The sequence below is a fragment of the Crinia signifera genome, chromosome 6 (assembly GCF_055691185.1).
Source record: "Crinia signifera chromosome 6, ASM5569118v1, whole genome shotgun sequence".
NCBI lineage: Eukaryota > Metazoa > Chordata > Amphibia > Anura > Myobatrachidae > Crinia > Crinia signifera.
Genome location: NC_139222.1, coordinates 209,160,477 through 209,180,046, shown reverse-complemented (window position 1 = coordinate 209,180,046; position 19,570 = coordinate 209,160,477).

Genomic DNA, 19,570 nt, shown 5'->3' with positions numbered 1-19,570 from the left:
ATACCTTATTATAGCAGAAAGCAGCCTCAGTGGGAGCACAGCCATGGACCTCTTATGGAAGCAGGCACTTCACAACATTAGGCCACACACCCTAAGTGTCCATGAATCGCGGGACTGCTGGAATCCGGCAAAGAGAGTGAGAGGATGGAAGCAGCATAGCTTCATAATCTGTGGATGCGCTGCAGCTTCAGGGGGTGGGCCAAGGTGAAAGGGCTGTGGCTAAGGGGAGCAGGGAGCCAGCGCTGACTGACGCTGATCTTTGGTGCAGTGACACAGTCAAGAGGACTGCCAGGTGCAGGGGGAACAGTGGGCATGGAGGAAGGGGGGCTCTTTGTGTGAGGATGCTCAGTGACCCGTCATGGGCAGGTCACTGAGCATCCTCACACAGACAGCCAGAGGTGGAGTAGTACACATATATTGTCTGGACTCCGGCTCCACCACTGCTGGGGCTGCAGGGTATGTTACGCCACTGCAGACAACACAGGCATTGTCACATCACAGCAATTATACTATGATTGGAGCACAAGGCAACCTAAGGGCCTGCCTAAGGCCCAGGAGGTCCCATGGGTCCACATAAAGTTATCCTGGCCATCCAAAAGGTTCCAATAGGAGCATTATGCGACTACTGTGTGACTTAGGGGCAGATTTATTAAGCTTGGAGAAGAGATAAACTGGAGATAAAGCGGAGAAAGGTAAAAGGAGATAAAGCACCAGCCAATCAACTCCCAACTGTCTTTTTCAAACACAGCTGATTGGCTGGTGCTTTATCTCCTTTTACCTTTTCTCCGCTTTATCTCCAGTTTATCTCTTCTCCAAGCTTAATAAATCTGCCCCTGAATGACATCACATGGACCTGCCCACACTCCCAAAGTTCCTCTGCGGTTCCTTAATAGGATAAAAAATATTTGGACGCATAAAATGTGACACAGGTCACTATGACTGACTTCATAATAGATAGAAGATCAATAGCTACCTGTAGGCCATGCTATTTAAGAGGGTGATTCAGACCTGTTCTCTAGGCTGGTAAACACTGCCCGCCGCACATCCCCCCCTCCCTTCCTGGTGCCAAATCTGCTTCCTAGCATGCTAATGGATGTGTACACTTACACATCCGCTCATATGCTGCTGCCCGGAGGAAAAATCATTTGATAGTTGCTCACCGTCAAATTATTTTTTCCCTCAGTTCGTGGATAAATGTAAGTCTATACTTTTATCCTGGACAGAGATGGCCGAAAAGGGGATGGGCGCTGATGTCATCAGCATGCCTGTGTCTGCAGGGTCACACCCATCGTTTTTATGGGCACGCCATGCTTCTGCCCCTTGCCTGTCCCCTTCCTGCTTACCACTGAGCGAACAGCCCAGCGAGTGTGAAACTCACCAAAGCCGTTCATTCCCGAAGTTTGCACATGCGCAAACCCCGACCATAAGACAGGAGAGTGAATTCGGACCAGAATCACCCCTTTAGTCCAGGAATGTTTACAAAGGGCTTTGGTGCAGTATGCAAAGGACACAAAGCAAGAAGTCAACATACTGTACTGTTTAAAAAAGACTAATGTCCCAGGTAGGGATGCCAATCCCGGGATCGGGATCGGCGGGATCCCAGGATTAACAGCATTTTTGTCCGGGATTTCGGGATTGTAATGCGCATGAGCACCAGTGGTGGATGGCTCCTGCGCTGCCCAGCAACAAGCTGTGTGGCTGCGCAGCATGATGTTAGAGGTCACGCTGTGCAGCCATGCACTGTCCTGGCCCCGCCGCGTCTGCCGGAAGTCACCTGCCAGGCTGGTTTCCTCCACTCACCACCGTGTTCGTTGCGGGACCTCCTCAGTCTGCAGTCTCTTCAACCCAGTTGACAGGTCTGACCGGAGTCCCCGTGCCTCCTCCCCCGCTTGCTGCTGTGAACATGGCCCGGCTGTCAGCAATCTTCCTGCTCCTCCGGAACAGGTAATGAGCTGCTGCAGTGCCCGGCAGCCATTAACACATTTCCTTCACATATCAGGAGGCCAATCCCGGGAATCCCGGGATTGACAGGTTTTCAATCCTGAATCCCGGGATTTAAAAAAATGGCCCGGGATTGGCCTCCCTAGTCCCAGGATGGGGCCCATAGCAAATTCTCCCTCTATGTCACCTATCTCTGTAAAGTCAGCGAAGATCATTTACAATGGACATCTCAAGCCAAATGTTTTAATCCCTTTCTGTATGCAGCTCACACTTGAGGGGAAGACTAATATAGTTCTACTAGGTGGCCCTTGCAAAAATGTTGCATGCAAATAAAACACTATTACATTTATAGCGAGGTCACTGGTTTCACAACACCACACCGGATTTCATTGCTGTCATTGACTATCAACGTAAACACATTCTAACATTATGGTGGAGGTTTTAACAAAATACAATCTTGGACCTTTGGCACAGCATAAGACAAAATTTTACAGCATATTTGGAAATTAAAAAAACACCCAAGGTTCTCACGGGCAACGCCAGATGGTCAGCTTGTAGGAAGTTAAAAGAAGAACCGGTTCATTTGTAGCCATTGTTTATTTGTCAGTAGCCAAACTTGTCAGTAGCCAAACTTTGTCAGGAGCAAAACTGATCACCTTAGCCATGCTGTATCGAGGGAAAGAACTCTTGGGCCAAAAGACAATTTTTAACTTTTACATTTTTAAACAAACAATACAGTATGCATTTCTAAATTAAAAATTCGTCAGAAGTGGAGAAGTTTTTTTTTTAAATGGTGCCTCACTTAATGATTTTGGTTAAGTATGAAGGGTGAAAAAGTGGTCGTCACCAAAAAAATCACCTTGCAGATATAATATGTATGATCATTGCCCTATAATCACTATCTGTCTGTGATGGTCTTGGTCGGAAGACCATCTGTGAGTTTTAGATGAGCAGCTAGGATGAGCTATTAATTAATTGTTAACTTGTATTGGTAACGCTCCTAAATGCATGGACATGAAAGAGGAGAGATACTGTAATGTCTTTAATTGAATGGTTTGCTGAATGCACAATAATCAGTCTTTTATCACTCTATACTAGCACGTGGACATTGTGGAGGTGCAGTGGAGGAAGGGAAAACAGGCTGATGGCTTGGCGGTGACAGATATATTTCTCACAGCTTCTGATGGAAGATATAGCCCTGCATCATGCACATAGCTACAGCAGCTGGCACAGCAGAGTGGTAAGTCAACCATTGCTGCTCAGAGACAGTAATATTCATCTGCTGAGCAAGTTATTTTAATTGTGGCCATGATTAAATTTTTATTGCTACGAAACCCAGAGCTAAAAAACAGCTTTATTTCCACTGATATGTAAGTCGGACCATTATTATGATCCCTCTGTCGCAGTTTATCCCTGAGATGCATCACTGGTTATCGCCACATAAGAGCCCATATAGAGAAGAGAGAAAATTAAATTGATAGTTGTACTGCTTGGTTTAGCCCCAGCTTAACCATTGGCACATCTATAATGGGTACATCCTGCACCCATAGCCTATACTTATCTCACTGCTGATGCTACTGTTATCACCGATGTCATCGCTTGGGAAAAGCTGCAGCAATATTTTACCATGAATGTACATTAGATTCTGGCATGATACCAGAGTCCATAAGTGTATGAAGTCTGACTAGCTGTTGGGGATTTTCTGGATATTCTTCGGTTCTGCATTGCTGGGTGCCGCCATGTTGGATTGGTAAGACAACTCAGTTTCCGAAATCACAGAGGGGCTAGCTTCTACCCGACCAGAAGCATTCATCATATCCAAAATTTGTGGGCGTGCCTGGTTCACGGCTGCGTTTTTGCTCTATGCGCTCTGAACTACTGGCCATGCCTCCAACACATCTTGTGTATGTCTGCAATCCTGTGCTCATCAAACCCTGCTGGCAAAATCTATGCAGTTTCTGGAATCCTGTGCAGTGGAATCCGATGCAGTTATCAATGCCCTATGCAATACCAGTCTACTATCATTCCCATATCCTATACCCATATCCCTACCTGAGGAGTGCACTTTCATCACCTGTGTACATTCATTCACAGCATGCAGTCCTTTACCTGTGTGCACTGCAGAGTGCACAACCTACACTACTTGTGAGTGATTATCATCCATCACAGCATGCAATGCATGCAAGCTGTTGGAGAATGATACAACCTTCAGATATGGCTATTGAACCAATGTTGCGAGGCAGTAATGCTAACCATTACATAACCTGTGCTGCCCCAAATGATATCACTTACTCCCAACTTAATGCTTTGCACCAAATTCCATTCATGTTCTATTCTGATAGATTAGCTCCAGTGATTTTCTGCTTGTGGAGCGGAGCCATAAGCAAACACAGCTGCAGCATCGACCAAAGCATGCAGGGGGTAGCTGGTCAGCACATAAACATACATGCATGGGCGCTGACAGGTCAGCCAAGAACCAGTGAAATTAGGGGCCATGGCACACAAAGGAGGCATGGCCAGGTCTCCTACCACCCACCTCTCTCCCCGCTCAGCACACGGCACTGGGCAACTTTGTCACTCCTGCCCCAACTAGTTTTTTCCCAGTGGTCCCAGTCCCAGACCAGAACCCAGACACAGATCCTGACACTTGGCAAATTGCGGCAGTTCACCATCCTCATACACAGTTATGGGAATGGTAGTACTGAGGGATAATTTGGTTAAAGTAGTGATAACTGTGAAATATCCTATTTTAACGTATTGGTGAGCAGCCCCAATATTAGTATTTGCAATAATTATTTGGAAACAGCTGTTTCAGAATAATTTGATGCCGATTATTATTGTTATTATTATTATTATAATTATTATTATTAGCAAATAGGGGGCTTAGTTGAGCTTGGAAGTTGTAACCATATACGAATACTCTTGCACTCACTAGTAAGGCTGGACCATCATGTTGACAGTCATTTCACATCATTTGTTGGGCCATAAATGACCTGCTCCCAGCTTCATATTTTGCTGGCTGTGGAAAGGATGCTCTGTCGCATGATAAAGGTTTGCATTTTCTCTCAGAGAAATAAAAAAAAAAATCACACGGAGGATCTTGCATTAATGAATCAGTAAGCAGGCAGGAAAGTTGCAAGACCCCTTTTTCAATAAGAGTTATCCATTTAGCAAGGCTGGCCTGGATAATACACAGTCCCTCTTCATCCACTGTCCCTAAGCATCTTCTTGATCTATATATTTTTAAATTCTTAATGTAACGCAGATATGAAAAGGAGTAATTTGATTTGAAATAAAGTTCTAAAGGAAATGGCAGATCACAGTGTTGCTGAGAGAGCGGGTCAAACTTTGAAGCTGTAGGGAAACTAGCGCAACAGTAATATGAGCTTTATAAAGAGTATTAGATACAGCGAATAGATTCCCAGCATGCATCACGAGTGGTGATATATGAATCAGCAAAATCAATTCAGAACAGTCACAGGGTCGTACCTGGAGCTAGAGGGAAGGCTAATCATGAAATAAGTTACAGAGCTTTAAATGTTAACAATAACTGAGTGAAGTTGATTAGGGCCTCTCTACTTGTCCTATGACTGCACTGCTTTGTTTTTGTATGTCAGCTTTTTTATTCATTTTCTTTTGATTGTTTGTATCTACGTTCCCTTCATCATTTCTTTCCCCTTTGAGCAGCGTGAAAATTGGTGTGAAGTAGAAAAAAAAAATGTGTACGCGGAGAAAGCTGATTTCCCTCCAGGACGGTCTAAAACGATGCAGTGATTTAACCACTTGCGCTCCGGTTCGTCAGTGCAGGTGTATGAGCAGAATATGCTTATCCACGGAAGCAAAAGATTAGCATTACTCCAGTTCATCTTGTGTCCGTTCCATTTCCTGCTTTTCCGAGAACCATTTTTCCAGTATGTCTCTCCTGTTATCAGTCTCTCTTTAATGTGTGCCCTCGCTTTCAGCAGCACCCTCTTCCCTGTCTTTGTCTCTCCCTCACAAACCCAAATGTAATTTGAGGCTTTAGCGTTAGCCTTATAACAGGCCTGACCTGGTCTCTAGTGTTGTAAATTGGCATTACAGCGTTCTGAATAGCAACTGTAATATCTTACCCTCCTCTCACCCCCACATCCTCCTGCATTTTTCTCACCCTTTTCCCCTTTGATCTGCTGTTCTGTTCTGCTTTGTGTTCATTGGAAATCAACCTGTATTTCTGAGGCCTGATCAAAGCCAATGCAGAGCGTGGCACTCTGTGCTGTGTGCTATTGATGTGCAGGCTCTGGGCTCTGCGCCTGTTGCGTTATGAGGAGGCGGTAATGCTCTTACATTCACTCAGGGGGGATTTGTGCAGATTAGCTGCTTCAAAGCTGAAAACTCGCACTAAAACATATAGCATTTTGTAAGGAGTATGGATGATTTATAGACGTATATGTGCCTCTGTATTCTCCATGCTCATCCCATTCTATAAATAGTCTCATCTACATTAGATGACAAGCATTGAAAGGTTTTTTTTTTATCTTTCCCATGGTCATCAGTTCCACACATTGCAAACCCGACCCAGTGTAATCCCATGCAGTGTGCCTAAAATAGCTTCCCCAACTGGATACTGTGTGGTAGGATGGACAATAATAATGCAACATGTCTGTCTCACCCTTTATATTATGTCCATGAACTTTCTACCTCATTTAGGGCGGGATGTATTAAAATACATCACTGCCCTTCGCCCCCCCCCCCCCCCCCCCGCCGCGATGCTGCCTCATATGTACTAACATATGCGGCTGGCATCGCGGTGCGGTGACGGAGGCACCACGTGATACCTGTACACTGGTGTGCGGGGGGTCTCCGTCACCTCCCTGCCGCCTGGTTCTCCCCTCACGCCGGGGACAGCTAAGCATGCTGTCCCCGGCGCTTCCTCCTCCCCCCTGCAGCCGGAAGGATGTCCGGCTGCTTCACTAGGGGGAGGCAGGGCTTACCTTCCGGGGTCCAGGAGGACCCTTCAGGAAGGTAAGCCAGAGTGGGGGTCGGCAAGGCGGCGGGTTTGCGTTGGCGGGCGGCGAAAAGAAGCCCATAGGCTTCTATAGGGTATCGCCACCCAAAGGTGGCGATACCCTTCAGTGCGGTATCATTTTTGATACATTGGAAAAAGCGGTAAAACCGGGGTTTTACCGCATTTTCCATTTGATTCATCTCGCCCTACATCTAAACCGCGCTTACTTATGTTTACATGTTCTGTAGTGTAGTTGGTCAGCACGGACAGTGTAATGGTTAGCATTACTGCCTCACAGCACTGAGGTCATGGGATCTATACCCACCATGGCCCTAACTGTGTGGAGTTTGTATTTTCTCCCATGCTTGCATGGGTTTGCTCTGGGTGCTCCAGTTTCCTCCCACACTCCAAAAATATACAGGTCGGTTAATTGTCTCCCAACAAAATGAACCCTAAAATGAATGTGTGTACATGTAGTAGGGAATATAGAATGTAAGCTCCACTGGGACAGGGACTGATGTGAATGTTCAAATATTCTCTGCAAATGGGCTCACTGGGTTGTGTACAGCATGTCCCAGCAACTCTCAAACAGGCATGCTGGACCTTGTAGTTCTAAAAATTCTGAGGGGTACCACACATCGCCTCGTAGGTTGGAGGCGTGACCTCTTGACTCAAACTGCCATTTTTGTCACTGCTGGCATAGGCAAATGCAGGGGGGGGGGCGTTCTGGTTGCCTGAAACCCCCCCTCCTCTTGGCAAGTAGCTAAAATTATGATAACAATAGCAATAGTATGCAGTTTAAGGGACAGAGCAGAGCTGCTGCACATACCCAGTGTGGTAGCAGCTTCTTCTACCAAGTTTACTGTGTGTCTGCACTGTGTGCACTGGACCTAAGAGCAGCTGTAAGGAAGAAGAGACAGTAGCCTTACCATGAGGAGGGAGAATGTGAGCATTAAAAGTGCAATACTGGTTCCATTATGTTTGTGTATTTATTGTGGTATGTATGGTACCTTTTCCTGACCACTTATTTATATTATTTAAATGTATGATACAGCATATACTATAGACCATATATAGTGTTAGATGTTAATACTGTATTCCATACAGTATCCAGTGTATAAAAATACCAATGTCTACATTAATGTCCAGGGATCGTTACTGGGTTCTTCCACCGCTCCTCCAGACTCCCGCTCATGCTCCAATGTTCCGCAGAGTGGGAGATTGTGGACTGCATATGGGAACCCCGGCTCTAGAAATCCTGCATTTGCCACTGGCTGGAGTCCGGGAGAACCAGTATGCCCCAAGAGAGTGCCTTGAGTTATGTCTTAAAGTCCTGTGTCCCTCCTTTCCCATTTTCCCCACTCATTTCTCAAGGTTCTGTGCCCCTGACCCCCCCGCCCTCATGTCCCTAGGTGTTGTGTCCCTTCTACCCGCTCACGTCCTGTTGTCCTGTGGCGTACCCTCCCCTCCTCATGTGCCACGGTCCTGTGTCATTCCCTCATGTCATGTGTTCCCTCATCCCCTCCCCACTCATATCCCCATGTTGTCCCTCCCCCTCTCATGTGCCCAAGTCTTATGTTACAATTTAGCTGGCCTCCTCCATCCCTGCTGGGGGAGGTAGCGGGGGGGGGGGGGGGGGGGGCGCTCGGGGAATAAGCTGAAACTCTGTCTAGGGTGCTGGGGAACCTTGCACCGGCCCTAAATACAAGTATCACATTTAAAGTAAACTGACTACCCACATACAGTGGATGAAAACATTTTGTTAGTCAACACACTTTTTATCCCATCCAAGAACATCAAAGATACTTTGGGAGTGTCGGCAGGTCCTTTTGATGTCATGGCGTCACATGGTAGCCCCACAATACTCCTCTGGGAACATTTTTAATGGATGGCTAGGATATCTTTATGGGGCCCTTTGGGACCTGCTGGGCCCTAAGCAGCCGCATTGGTTGTCTTGTGGAAAATCCACTTGATTCTGTATAAGCATATATTTATTAATGCAACCATGTGGGAGAGAAAGGTGTAGATTCTAATAAAAATAAAAATACTAAAGGCTTCTGCAATGCATGTCAAATAATTATGTGTGTTTCAATGGTAGATCGTATACATATGCTATGTGTATAAAATGGAAATCTGATCTGAAGTCTTAAATTAAAAGATATTTATCTCTCATTTTTAGCTCCGTAATGACAAATCTCACATCACATCCTCTTAACTCGGTCATTAGTCACACACACAAACCAAAAGTACTGTGCGGCCTACCAGTTCTTGAAAGGTTTGCTGTAGAGAAAAAGCGTCTCTGCGAAGGCTAGACAGAAATACAGATATAATGACAGGACGCACATAAACAGAAATAGATGATTGTAGAAAATTACACAGTGGTAGCTTCCAAGCCAAACTCTCCACATCTTGCAGTGTGAGCGATAATTTAATTATAGAGGTCCATTATACTTTGGGATTTTGAGAGGCTTATCAATGCTTACATTAGTCTAGATAAGCTACTACATAGTCATAGATATATTTATGCACTATACAAGCAATAATAAGGACAAGAACATCTTATGGCAGAAGCTGCGAGTCGGTCCCAGTAAATTAATCTATCTACGTAAACCCAAATCCAATTCTCTCTGCTCGCTTACAGCTCTACATCCTGTTGGGGATAACTATAATCCGGTTATATATTTCTTCCAAGCATGATCTCATTTCAGAGTGACTAGTTTCAGGGCCGGCACAGAAGGAAACATAGCAGCAAGTAAGTGAGCAGAAAAGAGGGACTGCCATCTGTCAAACACAAATCACTTTTGACAGCAAACTATATAAATATTTGAGTTAAAGGAAAAACTGCACTATTGAATTTTTTAGAGGTTAAATATAACCAATGAACTATAAGGTACTATTTAGCAACTACTGTATAACTACTACTGTAACTGCTAGTCCCGACCTGTAATAGAACCTACAGTATATACAGTAGCACTTGCTTATTTTACCATGCTTAGTTGAATAACCCTAGCGAGCCCTTGGACCACAGTTGGCCTAACCTCTTTTGCTTTGAAAAGTAGTTTGCGCTTTTCACCGCTTTCCCCTCCGTCTGCCCACCTTGCCCGGCTCCCCCTCCCAAGCTTGCGGACCACTAAGCAGGGCCAGCCTGTCCATTACGCCGAGTATGTGGCCGGGCTGAGTAGGCGCTGCCATGGTCAGGGCGCCAGCAGCAATGGAGCACTGGCCACAAGCCAATTGGAGCTGACTCTGCAGCCAATCAGGCAGCGGCAGCTCCTGATTGGTTGTCAGACGAGCTTCGATTGGACTGTGAGCAGGCTCCATTTTTCAGCTGTATTAATCACCTGGTCGTACAACACTCTGCACTGGTGTCACCTGTTCTAGCGCAGCACTTCTAGCCTACTAGCCCCAGACCCCTTCTCTCACTAGCGGTTGCGGGGGCAGGGGGGGGGGGGGGGGCGACAGCTTACCAAGTTACACAGCAGCAGTGGATATATGATATAAGTCTGGATTCTCAGGGACCTCCCAGATCATTGCCAAACAGCTCCTTTGCCCCAGGCAGTATCAGTTGCTCCTTGGAGGACTGAGGGACCCAGCCAGAGCTCAAATACAGCACATGGATGTTAATTCTGATTACAATAAAAAAAATTTTTTACAATATTTACATAACCATAATAATTTCTTTGTAGTAGTTTTTGTGGGTAGGTTTGGATACATCCCCATCATTTAGTGACACCTCTCCCATTGCCTAGGCCTGTCATTGGTCTATATAGCCTTGCATAAGTCAGGCACAAATGAGACCCCATTGCATGCTCAGAGTTCATGATCTTTTTTGGTTGCATTGATGAAGCTGCACTGACCCTTTATAAAAAAGTAGCTGTCATCACTATAGGGGGTGCTGGACGGGTTCCCCACTGTCGGGATCCCGACATTCACCCGATGTCGGGATCCCGACTGTCAAAACACCGACAGCCGGTTTCATGGCGCCCACCTGCTATTTTCCCTCGTGGGGGTCCATGACCCCCATAGAGGAAGAATAGAATAGGTGGCTCGCGTAGCTGTCTGGATCCGGCCAGTCGGGATCCCGACATCGGGCTAATGACTGTCGGACCCCTGTACCACACCCCAATATAGGCACACATATGCGCCAGCCCTAATGTATCTTCAGGGAAAGAGATTTATATGAAATCAGTTGACTCTCTACATATATTCCCTCCGAAGTTGTCTGCAATTCTGTATATTCATCTACGATACTTTCCCTTTGTGTGAACACCCATAGATGTTCAAAGTTGTATAAGCATGGCTCAGAGGGATGCGCTCTCCTGAATCCAACAAAAAGTGTGTTGCAGTGTCATATGGGTGTGGATCGTATTGTCGACAGCACTTAGGTCGACAGTCACTAGGTTGACACCGTTGGGTTGACAGGTGTCTAGGTCGACATGGGTGTAGGTCGACAAGTGTCAAGGTCAACATGGGACAAGGTTGACATGGGTTTAGGTCGACATAGCGTTAGGTCGACATGGGTTAGGTCGACATTGTTTTTTTACTGTTTTTTTTTTACCCGAATGTCGACACAGTCGACATGGACACAGTTGGAAGTCAACCGCAGCCCCTCGCATCGATCGCTACACTTGCAATGCTGCATGCACGGTGCCTCGCTGCGCTCGGCACACTATTTTATTCTCCCACCACGCCCTAGTGGATGGTAGGGCATGAAATACCGCCTGTCGGCACATGTCGGCTCAAAAAACAGTAAAAAAAACATGTTGACCTTCCGACCTGTCGACCTAACCCATGTCGACCTAACGCTGTGTCGACCTAAACCCGTGTCGACCTTGTCCCATGTCCACCTTGACACCTGTCGACCTTCACCTATGTCGACCTAGACATCTGTCAACCTTGCCACCTGTCGACCCAACGGTGTCGACCTAATGACTGTCAACCTAAGTGCTGTCGACAACACAACCATATCCAGTGTTATATATGCCAAGGGAAAATACAGTAAACATACCGTAATTTATTATAATCTTTAAACTAAGTATGGTGGCAATAAGAAAGAACGGCCAGACCCACGGTGACATTATGACTTAAAGCCGCCACTCATGTCCACGATATGACCCTATTTAATTTATTGGCAACGCCAACAAATTCTGGATCTCCAACTCTCTCCCCAATACACTATAACGCTCCCCCTATTTAAACTAACTACTTGACTCACACCTGTTTGCTTATCTAACAGAAAATATCTGTTTGCTTACCTAACAGAACTGTGCAAGGATCACACAATCCTTCAGCCTGGAAGTTTACCATCAGTTGCGCTATTTGCACTCGCTTTTCAGAATAGTGGAAATTTTATTTCCGGATTATTTTTATTATAGTGTTTAATCGGAAAAAAACAAAGGAAAGAGAAGCCTCTATTGAAACATGCATTAGCACTGACATAGAAGTCTCATTTTTTGATGCACAGAATGACTGTGACAAACTTTGGACAGAAATGTGCCAACACCCAGCAGTATGCAGTGAGCAACCTGAATAATTGTATGATTTATTATTATTACTAGACATATTCTGACATTCAAATAAGCATTAAACAACATTATTCATCCAACTCTACAATATAAAATATGGTGGCTTTATGCACAAATATAGCAGAACTTTGGGCTATTCTTTTCTTTCCTGCTTACAAAGTAGAAATATACCATACCTCTCAACTGTCCTGATTTTTGAGGGACCGTCCCGTTTTTTGGGGGGCACTGGCAGTGTTGGGAGTTCCCCCTGCTCCCAGTTGCTCTGCTTACCAGATCAGCAGGGATTAGATGCTGGTACTATATGCACTTTGGGGCGCATCCTGATGAAAAGGCCGCAGTGCCTTGAAACGTTGATGATGCCTGTATGATGCCACATTTGTCACTTTGAATAAAAATGGTGATTTTTTTCTAAAATCCGTTGGAGTGCCGCAGTCAGTTTCCTTCTGGGTCCTCACAAGATGCCAGGGAACAGAGGAGTTTATATATATATATATATATATATATATATATATCAAGAGGCGGCACTTGGGCGACTTGGAAGAAATAAAGACCACACACAGGTTCTTCAATATCTTTCGAGATCTTTCGAGATTTAATCTCGTCATCAGGATCTCCAAAGATCTTGAAGAACCTGTTGTGTGTGGTCTTTATTTCTTCCAAGTCACCCAAGTGCCGCCTATTGATCTCTACATACAGTATGTGCCAGCCTGGAAATAGCCTGAAGCAGAGGAGGGCACGGGTTGCAAGTACTACTAACAAGCATTAGAGTGCCGGCTTTTATATACACACACACACATGTAAAGCCTGTGTTTGTCCCTCTGTACATTACTCTGTAGGAGACCACAGGGCTGCCTCTGATTAAAAACCCTCCCATGACGATGCCGCTGCTGCTGTCTTCCATGGGCCTGAGAAGCATGTGATGAGCTCCATCAAACAGAGCTCAGCACAAGCTTCTCAGCCTCTGACCTCTTGTGCAAAGTCTCATGTTTCAACTCCAAGTGTGCCTTGACTCCCGATGCTCAGCACCATTGATCATTGTCACATTGGCAGATAGGTGAAGCTGCAGCACTACCCCACTCCCATGTACAAAACCTTTTAGATAAAAAAAATATATATATATATATTTTAATACATGCAGGCCACAGGGAGCCCTAGATAGATGGGGGCCCAGGGGTACTGACCCCCTGTGACCCCACCTTAATCCAGCCCTGCCCATGGGAATCGGGATCAAGAGAGGGGAGCAGCGGTCCTTCAAAATCAAAAAGGACAAGTGTTTTTACTATAACTGACACCAAAGGCGTAACTACCATTGTTGCAGGGGGTGCAGCTGCTATGGGGCCCAGAGCTGTGAGAGGCCCACCTTGCCTGTCAAAGTGACTTGTGTTATATACATTTTTCATGATTTTGTGGTAGCAAGGGACCATTACAAACGTTTGCTATGGGGCCTACAAATGTCTAGTTATGCCCCTGACTGAAACTGTGGACTAACAATCCAGTTTGCAGATTGTGTACTAATTGTGCAGGTGTCAGCAATATATACAGATGGAGCACCTGTCAGCCAGCCTTTAGAATCTCCTGAGCTGGCGTAGGCTGGCAGACAGAAGCTCAATCTAACGGGGACGCGTTAGCTCCTCACACGCTCGCGGGTCCCTGTCAGCACGGCTGCGGGGATCGGATTCCCTCCCTGTCTCCGCTTTAGGGAGATGAGCAGGGTGAGTGGGGACTACAGGGGAGGACAGTGGAGCTGCTAGAGGGCGGCGGGCTCTGACACATCTTGTGCGTGCACGGCCCCTTCTGTCGGATGGTGAACAGCGGTGTTTGGATTCTATCACCAGGAGCAGCTACATTGAGAGCTGCACCATCTGTATATATAAATATATTTATAAGAAATAAGTTATCATTTAAAAATAATGAAAGCATTAAATGGGACAAATAAAAATGTAAATATGAAATATGTACAACGTTTACAACTAGATTAATTACTAACACAAATAAATCCTACATGCAATCTTGTACATGGCTTCAGTCCAAAAGTCCAAAGAAAAGAAAATATTGATTTTAACTGATCTCCATTGGCTTTCTGAACCAACTAATTCCAAGGGAGTCTTGTACATTCATTTTTAACACAAATTGTTTGCTGCAGATATTTTAATCCATTTACTCTTGTTTACAACTTGAACTATTTGGGCTTTATATAGCAATAGGTTAAAGTGAATGATGAAATATTTAAAACCTCAGTTGCATTAACAAGGTGGGAAGGAGGAGGAGGGGGAAGCAGGCAAGATGACCAATCAATGCTGTTGATAGAGCAGCACTCTGCACTGCCTCTGTTACATAGAGTCAACGGGCACTAGGCCCGGCTAAGGCTCTCACAGCAGATCCAGCTTGCAACTAAAGCGCATATGTAGCCATTCTGTAAGTTTCTCTCCTCCGATGTACAATGGGCTTCAAGGGCCCTGCTGCATCTTTTGCATTTCCAATAAAAACATATTTGCCTCCTCTGCTGGCTTTTGTGGGGAACTCCTGATATTTTAGGTAGTCCCCCACATCCCCAGTGTGGGGACCTAGTAAAGTGGGCAAAGTGGGGAGAACAGTAACAGGAATCTACACTTCTCCCAGAGGGGCATTGCGTAGGGATGTGGTTCTAAGTTAATCGCATCATTTATGCCTGTCCCCTACTCAAATGTGCATGATTAGTTGCTCTGTGTTGCAAGTAGATTGGCCTAATGACACAAGTGCTCTGGTCTCACGCCCATCACTGCCCACCTGCTTGTCTTCTCCAGACTTCTCCCAGAGCGGACAATTTAAAAGTAGGTATGTATAAATTAGATCCCCTAGAAACTGTGCATAATTGCATTGACTAGAAAGAGGGAGATGCATATGTCCCAACTTTTGGCCTCTTCCCTTGTCGGGACTTAAAATGTGACAGAGACACAGGAGGGTAGGCGTGGCCCACGGTGTTGGGGTATGGCCTAGTTCCACAACCCATGATTTCGTCTTTTTTGGTAGAGTTCCTGTACACATGCGCATGGCATCTACTTGGTGATCACTGGCTCCCCTACATGTCCACCCCACCTGCAGGACACTGCGACCCACAGCGGGACAGTGTCCAATTAGCGGGACAGACCCGCTGTAATCGGGAAGTATGCAGATGGGTCACTAGAATAAACTTTGCAGTGAAACCAAGCTGCTGTACCTGCAGGCTGCAACAATGATAAACTAGGTGATCTGTGTTTATTTTAGGTGTGTGCACCGGGCTCTTTTCAGGTTTTGAGTTTTCGTTTTAAATCTGAATCTCCCATCATGTTTTGGATCTGGATTGGTTTTGACAAAACCCCCCTTTCAAGTTTTGGTTTTGGATCTGTATTTTTTGTTTTTGAAGAAACATAAAACTGTTAAAATCACCAAATTTATTTATTATTTATTATTAACCTCAATAACATTCATTTCCACTCATTACCAGTCTATTCTGAACACCTCACAGCTCACAATATTGTTTTTGAGGTGAGGCAATAAGTTGCACCGAGGTAGCTGGATGACTATGCTAAGTAATGGAAGTAGGTGGCACAAACACGTGGCCCATCTAGGAGTGGCACTGCAGTGGCAGACAGGATGGAAGTTTTAAAAACTAGGCCCCAAAGAGCACATAATGTAAAAAATTAGGTGCAAGATGGAATTGTCCTTGGGTCCTCCCACCCACCCACCCTTATGTTGCGTAACTAGGACATGCACACTTTAACAAACCAATCATTTCAGCGACAGGGTCTGCCACACGACTGTGGCTGAAATTATTGGTTTGTATGGGCCTTCACAAAACAAGCTGTTGAATAATCTCTTCCTACACAAGATGGCACAAAAATAAGATTCCAGAAAAAACATGATTCCTAAAAAAAAATGATTATTGAAAAAAGATGATTCCTGAAAAAACATGATTCCTGAAAAAACATGATTCCTGGAAAAGTTATGATTATAAAAAAAAAATACTGCTGTTGAATCATTCAACTTCCATTGTTGATGAATTTGTAACACTCAGGTCTGATGTTACAGAGATTTACCTTTCAGGAACGTCTTCAGTGGCAACTCAGATTTCTTCAGAGAGGCAGGAGTTAAACAGGTGATAGTGAAATAAAGGGGTTTTATTACAATTTCAGCTTCTTCAAGCAATAATAGCAATCGACACCATTTACTTAGATTACAGGTGCTGCAGTCTGCATTAGTCTCTGTGTCTCTTTAAAGAAGCCCTTGGACAGTTAAACAGTCTCTTTGTCATTAAGGCTCTGAATTCTTGCTTTTGCAGCCACAATCTCAGCATATATACAGTATATAGAGTCTCTTCCAGCATTCTCAAACTACAGAATCAAAGTCAAATAAATCCTGCAGATGCAGCCTTTAGTATCTTGCGTTGTGTTCAGCACATTATCTGGATTGTACAGTGTCCAAATGTTAAACCAACCATCTATGCATGGAATTGTCTTTTGCAGTATTAGGACTAAACTTTGTAGTATTATAATACAAACAGCAACAGCAGAAACTTGCAAAGGCTGGATGACCAAATACAGACTAGTCACATGTAAGTGCTGATTCAGCTGCTTCACTGGGAATGTCTTTACTGGCTGGGTCTGTATCCCAAACAAATGCCTGGTCATCACTGGTTACTTACTCACAGCAGCCAGGGTGCTCATCTCCTCTCAGCACTACTGTACCTTATAGCTTCACTCACTGTGGCTATTGAGGGATCAGATAAACTCCAGGGCCTCCCAAAGTCTTTCTCTGCAGCTTAGCTGGCTATCTTCATGAGAGATCAGTGCCCTTGCTCCTTGTAATGCTCCAGCAGCTATCACTCATCAACAATGCTCTGTCCATATGCTGGCTGACTCTGTGCTCTTTTTACTTTCACTTTCTAAAGACTCCTCACCTCATCCTGTGCATGTGTAGCTAGCTTCCTGAGCCAATCAGTGCACTAGGAAGTGCCTGCTATACATGTGGACACATGAGAGAAGAAGTTAACCTCTGCAGTACCCAGAGTTTCCCTGAGATGAGGCAGCAGAATAAATAAAGCACATGGATGTTTTCCATAACAAAACAACTGATAATCATACACATTTCTGTACATTGCTTCCAAAAAACAGTCCCAGTATTTATTTCTGGGGTGCCACAAACTTCCACACTAAAAGGTTGCATGTCCTCATGCAAAACGGTAAGGTTCAAGGTCCTGAATAAACGGTCTGTGTCTATATGATCTCTGATTGGCTCTTTGTGTCACATTATCCATTCCTGTGCGCCCCTCTCCACCTACATTGCATTGGTAGTTTGGCTTGTAGTCAAGTGGAGGACCTCTGTGATCTGAATAGCGCCAATACCGTCTGTGATGTGTTACATATCTGCTGCTTTGAACTGCTACACCATTAGGACCGGTGACATTTACAGCCTGTTGACCTTTAGCTCCAATGATCACATCAAATTCTACAATTTCTCCATCTCCCAGGCTACGAAAATATTTTCTAGGGTTATACCTCTGGATGTCTGTATAATGAACAAACACTTGTTTCTTCATGTTGTGTCGATTTATGAAGCCATATCCATATTGCCTGTTAAACCAAATAACTTTTCCCGTAACTCTTCTTGCAGTGACTTCACGCCCTTGGTCTGTAGCTGGTGTGGTAACCACTTCAATTTGATTTTGGATTATAGGATGGATATCCACATCTCTGATCTGCTCTTCTTTGATGCTCCATTTTGTCTCTCCTCTGCACTTCCCTTCTTGTTGCATGAGGTATCGCAATTGCGGTGAAATTTCGGTGATTCTGTGGGTCAGTTCAGCCACTTGCACTTCTATAGTACTTAATAGATCAGGACCTATGGCCGGAGCACCCTGTGCAGCTGCTCCTTTCAGTGTATGCAGATCCAGGATTTCCCACTTTGCATTCTCTGGGGCATATTTATTTTCTTGGTACCCCAACATTTCTGGACAGGACCGTTCTTGCCTCTTTAATTTCCCTACTATTTTAATGGCAGATTCTTTGAAGGATGAAAAGGAGCTTGTAGATAACTGTAACTGAAGGAGGCTTAAATGCACCTTCACCATCTCACCGCAGGAACCCTATATAAATTGATTTATCAATACTTCGTCTGTTGGGCGGATTTCTGTTGGGTCAATGGCCTGAAGTGTTTGAAGTGCCTTCTGTAAGGCGAGGGCAAAATCACGCAGTGTTTCTCATGGCTGCTGCTTTCATGTGTAAAAGGCCACCTTAAGTTCAGACAATGTTCTTGTATCAAACGTTGTGGCTATTCATTTTAGGATCAGGTGGACTGTTTTTCTTTGCTCCTCCGGCCATGAAGTCACCTCTTCTAAGGCTGTGCCTTTCAACTGCCCAATTAAGATCTCCACTTGTTGCTGGTCTGATAATGTGTACAGGCTAAACATAGACTCCATTTTCCTTTTAAAGTCTGTTAAGGTATTTGCCTCTGAAGCTTCTCCACTATAAACTGGGAGCCATGTGACTCCAAAGTGATAGGGCAGCATTATTGGGTTTATGTTGGTCATGGTTGGAATAGTATTTGGAGAATCTACCGCAGCTTGTTCATTGGATGACATGTTGATATTGTGTTTGTATCCTGTTCGTAGGACGCCAATTGTAACACTCGGGTCTGATGTTACAGAGATTTACCTTTCAGGAACGTCTTCAGTGGCAACTCAGATTTCTTCACAGAGAAGCAGGAGTTAAACAGGTGATAGTGAAATAAAGGGGATTTATTACAATTTCAGCTTCTTCAAGCAATAATAGCAATCAACACCATTTACTTAGAATACAGGTGCTGAGGTCTGCATTAGTCTGTGAGTCTCTTTAAAGAAGCCCTTGGACAGTTAAACAGTCTCTTTGTCATTAAGGGGGAGATTCTCTAAACAAGGAATGCGGTAAAAACCCTGTTATCGGGGTTTTTACTGCATTTTGGGATGCTGTAAGCATCCCCCGCCGGGTTAACGCGGCGGGGGGCATCGCCAGAAAAATCTGGCGATGCCCGATAGAAGCCAATGGGCTTCTACCGCATCCCTCCGCCGCCCCGCGCCGACCCCCCGCCGCCCTGCATCGCCCCCTCCTCCCTCACCTGTGTCCGGGCA